The sequence below is a fragment of the Carassius gibelio genome, chromosome A3 (assembly GCF_023724105.1).
Source record: "Carassius gibelio isolate Cgi1373 ecotype wild population from Czech Republic chromosome A3, carGib1.2-hapl.c, whole genome shotgun sequence".
Classification (NCBI taxonomy): domain Eukaryota; kingdom Metazoa; phylum Chordata; class Actinopteri; order Cypriniformes; family Cyprinidae; genus Carassius; species Carassius gibelio.
This window is the reverse complement of record NC_068373.1, coordinates 16,919,689-16,926,473: the sequence shown is the minus strand read 5'-3', so window position 1 is coordinate 16,926,473 and position 6,785 is coordinate 16,919,689.

Genomic DNA, 6,785 nt, shown 5'->3' with positions numbered 1-6,785 from the left:
AAGTTAGCTTCTGTTACTGCCTCCTTTTTCAGAAGAGTGTGGAGCTCAGTGTTGTCAAGTCCATTGTTTTCCCACAGAATTGGGATACTTTAAAGTCCCGTTCACACCGAGAACAATAATTATAAAGATAACAATTTTAGCATCCACACCAGCGAATGATGTTGTCTGTTTATTCTAAACATGTGTGTCTGCCACTTTAAATTCTCAAGCTCATTACAGCAGGATTGATTATGATTGGCCGTCAATGTTTTTATCGTTCATCAGAAAAAAATCTTTCTGAAAGTGATTCCAATGATATAGTTTCTCTGTGCCTTTATCGTTATTGCTGTGGTGTAGACTCTGCTATTCTTTAATATTGAGAAAGATTTTTAGAACTATATCTTTATCGTTATCTTTATAGTTACCATCCTTGTGATCGGGCCTTATCACTGTTGCCATGGGTTGTTTTTATGTCTGCGGGTTACAACCTTGCAACCCTGGAGTTTCAGGAGCTCATGCTTGTGGGCATTCCGGTGTTACGCTTTAACTGGTGGTGACCATGTTACTGACTTAACATTGCGTCCAAATGCAATATTAAACTACCACATTCCTATTCACTATCATTCTGGGAGCACGTGAAGGCAGCATTAGTGAAAACAGGCAGAGACAATGGTGGATTTAGCAACATTAGCTTTACAGATAGCCAAGAATCTCTTTTAGAAAACAAAATATGATGCAGGATGTTTACTTTGTCTGGAGTCTGGACATTTGCACACCAAGTGTTGGTATCACTCCATCTTTCAGAAGCAATCTTTCCACAACTCCAGCGTTGAACTGACCCTCATTTGTGAGGCAGTCCGGTGTAAAATGACATTTTCTTTGATTTTCTTTGTTGGTGCATCCCAACACACAACACTTTTAATGGCTCTATAGCACTGACATTGTTCCTCCAGCAGCTACACCAAGAAATCAGTAATGGCAGACCGCAGCTTCTCACTCAGGGCTGTGTATATGCTAATAGGGCAGAGAGCGTCACAAATTAGCGGGACTTTCACCGTCTATGTCGTCATAGAGATGAGAAATCTAGAACTGCTAGTGTGGAGAGACTGTTTATGACTTATTGGGATTATAAAACGAGTGGGTGGATTTTTTACCAATATAGGCTGGTAGTTTTCACATGCTGCGGCCACACATTTGTGTTCAAACACCTTATAAAAGTGATTTTTGCGTTCTATGGCACCTTTAAAATGTATTTTATTCCTGTGATGGCAAAGCTGAATTTTCAGCAGTTATTTCTTCAGTGTCACATGATCCTTCAGAAATCATTACAAAATGATGATTTGCTGCTTAAGAAACATTTCTTATTAATACTGATGTTGTAAACAGTTGTACTGCTTAATAAAAAAAATAAAATAATAATAAATAAACTTTTGAAAGATCGTTTATATAATATTTATAAGTAAATAAATAAACAAACATATCAAGAGATGCTAAATCATAAGTGATGTGCAATTAATCGTTTGATTGTTTTAACCAAGACTTTTACAGCAACAAACTAGTGATGAGTGCTAAAGTAAAGTAAAGAAGAAATGGAGTGATGCAAAGGACACAAGTGATGCATGTTTATTTAGCCTTTGATCTGTGTGCCGTTGAGAGCCCAGCGCTGCGAGAGAGCAAAAGGACTCATATCTCCACCTACTGAAGATTACGCACTAACCATCTGCACTATAGAAAGGGTCTCAAATAGATTCTCTCACATTCATCTTTGTCATGGCAACCAAATAAAGTGCACAAGACAAAAAAGATTGGAGACTCTTGAGCACTAATGGTTGAAAAACAAACTAACAAATAAAGAAAGAAAGAAAGAAAAATACAGAGCTCAAGAAGAACAAATGAATAGATCACTTTTAATGCTCATGGAACTTTTTAGACTCTTAATTAAAAAAGCGTATGACAAGAAAGCAGAATTAACATTATATACACACATGCACATTCCTAATGTCCCTGAATGCTTCCCTGCATCCTTCCTGACTGCTGCCTTATCAAAGGGCTCCTTTCAGACCACAGCAGTGCTGAGGTACGGAGAATAGCCAGAGAGAGAGAGAGACTGGGGCACAGTTTGGCTTTTGTCAGAGTTGATTTGAAGTCACAACTCACATTGACTGCTTGTGCTAAATGTTGTGCTTATTAGACAAGCGTTTACATGATAAAATAGGCTAATCAATAGAACAGACGTTGAGATGCAAAAGCAAGAGCACAAATTAAACATATCATTTGAGGTCAGTAAGACACGAACAAGATCCGTGAATAGTGCAATGGAGAATGCAAATAAAAACCTCTGATGGTGTACTTGATTTCATTTTATGAACAAAAGCATTTAGTCATAAAGACACTTGAAATTGGTATGAATTATTAATTAATACCTTAACTTTGATGGTCATATTTACCACAGAGAATTGCAAGCATCAAGAGGGATGTGGTCATTGAGGAGGCGTCTATATATCTGAGATGGTTTGAGCATTTGTGTATATGCGGATAATTGAATGTTTGTGTGAAGGCAACTCCAAATGAAAGCAAGACTGAATAAGAAAGATTTCCTTGACCCAGGCAGAATATTTACGTATGTCAGCCGCCAGGAAGCACAAACATATTTTAGACTGTCAAGGTGAGACAATTTTGCCCGAATTGAAAGATTTTTACAGATTGAAAGACACTCTATTTGGAGGGGAACAAATTTTGAAAATAGAAAGCTAAAAGTAAGACATTAGCACTTGCACTTGTCTGGCTGGGGTATATTTTTAGCATTATAGCCAAAAAAAAATTTGGGGTCATGATGATTGATTTTTTTTTTATGCCAAAACTCATTAGGATATTAAGTAAAGATCATGTTCCATGAAGATATTTGGTTAATTTCCTACAGTAAATATATCAAAACTTAATTTATGATTAGTAATATGCATTGCAAAGAACTTAATCTGGACAATTTTAAAGTCAATTTTCTCAATATTTTGTACTATATCTCAAAATAGTTGTATCTCGGACAAATATTGCCCTATCATAATAAACCATACATCAATGGAAAGCTTATTTATTCAGTTTTTAGATAACGTATAAATCTCAGTTTTTGAAAAATGTACACTTAAGACTGGTTTTGTGGTCACATACTGTATATAATTTTAATGTTTTAAAAATAAGGCCTATATAGTTGCTTCATATTTCATACCGCACATACTTTACCCAGGTTAAACCATTACAGTAATCCTGGTTATTCATAAAATACTGTTTCACACTGTTCATTGTTAAACATTGGGTTAACATTATTTTTTGCATATTTGTGGGGTCAGTGTCATTAAATTGACGAATGGTTGTAGAATATTATTTTTAAATTAAATTTATTTACATTTGACATTTTAATGAAAGTGAATGAGGCTGTCATGCACCAAAATGAAAAAGGAAGCATATCATAAGATGGTCCAAAGGACTCATGCACAATATTCTAAATGGTATGTTTAATTCAGTTTAATTTTCATTCCATTGAAAAGAGTGACCAGAAAGAATATTCTTCAAAAATGTCACGTTTGGAAAGGAAATCACATGAGTTTGGAACATCATAATAACTTATTTGTGAACTATTCCTTGAAGTAAAAAAATAAAAACACATTTTGTTTGACACATGTTACTCTGCATGGTACTGTACTGTTCTGTATGTGACACATTTTCCCAGAACTCAACAAGTATATAATTGTGTCTCTAACTATGTTTTTCGTCTTCAATTTTCCACATTTTCGTTCACTGTACAATGCACTCTGCTGCTGCTTGCCAATAATTGAATGTATTCTTTACAGATATGCATCCTTTAAAAGCAACATTGATTGTTAAGCTGAACCTCATCTGAGGAGGTCAAGGTTCTGTTTTCTACATCAGGATGACACCTGTTATGTTTTTACACACTTTCGTCGCTTAAAAGGCTGGGTGCTGTGCATACTCGTATTTGTTTCATCTGAAAGGTTTATTCAAACAATGCATGCTGTTGTTGTTTTTTTTCATTCTTTTTCTTCCTTTGTTGAAGAAACACCAAGGCCAGAGACAACAGAGTCTGCATGTGCACTAATAAGTCACATGTGCCAAAAAAACGATAAATAAAAGTGACATTGCCGTCCCTTTGTGCATCAATTTTTCTCCGTCTCTGCACAGCCACCCCCCACCTCACACTCCACAGACCCGCTGGCAAGGGAATGTGGAGCTGTCACTGGGTCTCTTCTGGTAACCCTCCAGTTAAACTTGCCTAGAGGGCAGTGGTGGATAGTGACAGTGCTGCTAGTCATGATTATGGCCACTTTCACTAGACTCTGTGTTTTATGTCTTTTTAGTCTATTTAAAATGGACATTTTAAAAAGGCATAGTCAAGAAAAATAACATATTACTGTAGAATAATATACTGTCAATAATGCAAAATTATGAAAATTTTGGGTTGAAATCAAATATCCAATGAAGGTACATATTCAAGAAAGGAAAACTAGTAAAAATAATCTTAAATGGAGTATTAAATTTTTTCCAGGTGTAGAAAGTACCTTAAGTCCGTTAACCAAGAAAAGGAGGGGGATATGTTTATTTTCAATGTAACAATATTTGTCCACCAATGAAGCAAAAGCTATAATAACAGCATGATGTTTGTTGTACAAGCAATCAGCATGGGGACACTGCAAAAATTGCAATTATTGGGCAGGGTTTCACAGAAATATTAACAATGTAGCAAAAAAGGACCAGAATGGATACAATTTAGGAAGTGTATATATAAAATGTATGAGTATGATCTGCTGGGGATAATGAACATTGTACCTGTTAAAGAACGTTTCTTCAGCTTTGCCTTGGTGAAATTAATTCTGTGAACAACTCTGAACTAAGTAAGATTCAAACGAGCACAAATAAAGACCGAGTTAATTTTAGCTAGAGCATTATTCCACAACTCTTCGTCAAGTTCCAGTCCTAGCTCCCTCTCCCAGGTTTCCTTGAGTGCAAAAAGAGGAAGAAGCTGTGAAGAGCGTAACAGTCCATAAATTGAGGCAATATGGCTGTGTGATTAAAGTTTCCTTTGGCTGGTGAGGGAAGGTAGCAAAATGTGCTTTAGCAAAGTCACGTAATTGAAAATAGCGAAATAAATTGGATTTGGAAATTTTGAATCTACTCAATCTAGCAAATCATTGAATGTCACAAATGTGTGATCAGAAAACAAATCATGAAACGAAAGCGAACCCTTCTTCCTGAGCTGTGCAAAAGTTGAATACAAAGCCGAAGGTGTGAAAAGGTGATTACCACAAATAGGAATATAAATGGACAATCTTTTATATTTTTAAACGAAGAAAGAGCAATCAGGTTAGTGGTGTATTTATTTTATCATTTTACATTCATAATGTCTATGGGACAGTCTCAAGCCAGGTTTTCATCCAAAATATCTTAAATTGTGTTCTGAAGATGAACAGAGCTTTTACGGGTTTAGAACGGAATGGGGGTAAGTGATTATTGACAGAATTTTCAATTTGGGGTGGGGTAACCCTTTAAGGTTGAAGGAAATGTCCACAAACTTAACAAATAATGTACTGGTAATCTCTTGCCAAGACATTTTCCATTTTTCAACTATTTTTTCTCCTCTGCACTTGCAATTTACAATTTACATTTGCAATTTACATTTATGTCATATAGAGGTAATATTGCAACGTTCCCAAAATGGCAAATATTAGACTAAAGCACTTTGTGAAATAACATATTTGACAGGTCTCTTGTTGAACAGACCTAGAGGAGGATATGGAAGTTAAAGACTTGAAATTCTTCCGTTACTTATTACAGTCAATGTCAACTGATTCTCGGAGAGAGAAAAGCCATTGAGGGTCTTTATTCACTTAAAGGGACACAACTGAATATACCCTCTTCGAATAGCAAATCTGCAACGTTCAGAAATATGAGAACCGTTTTCTCTGTTGCCCACTTCTTTTTATGTCAGACACTCCACCCCTCTGCAATGTGGAGACAGCTGTCAAAATACATCTTTAAAGAAATAAATTAATAAATAAAAACTTTCGTGGGCATGTTTTTGTACTCCTCCCTCCTTTTATCTGACCCTGGGGAGGAATTGCGGGACGGTTCCTGTCATCCAGGCGTGAGGAAACAGAGGCTGTCAGACTTCAGGCAGGATCCCCGCTGGGGTGCACTGTGCTTAGCCTGGCCCCCACGGAGGGGATACTCTGGTAGAATCCCATCTCTCCAGGGCGGGGAGAGAGGCGCACGGATCCCAGAGGGAGAGCAGCGAGAGATGGGCAGGAGTATTTAAAGTGATATCAGCCACACATTCAGACAGGAATCTGACTGACCAAAACTCCCCTGTCTTGTCACATGCTCCATCATTCCTTCAGATATGAAAAATATGAAGGAAAAAAAATAAAGCCTAAGGTCTGTGTTCACCCATACAGTGTCTGTGGCACGTGAGCAAGCTTGTCTTGTGCTTTCACACTGCCTTCTGTCTTCACGCTTCAGCTCTAGACATAATATAAACTAGTTTCTAGGCTACCATATTAAGTTTTCTTGTGATAATGGTAACAAAAAAAAAATTCAACATGCTTTCTGTGTTAATTTCTGGTTTCTGGGTAAACGTACTAAACATATGTGTTGGACTGCTCACAAAGGTTTTTTTTTTTTTTTTTGCATTGTCTCATGCATAAAACTGCAGTATTGGGGGTCACTCATACAGAATGCATTTCTGCATTCCACTGCACCGCTTTTCTGTGTAAATGGATTTGTTTGCCTATTGTGTT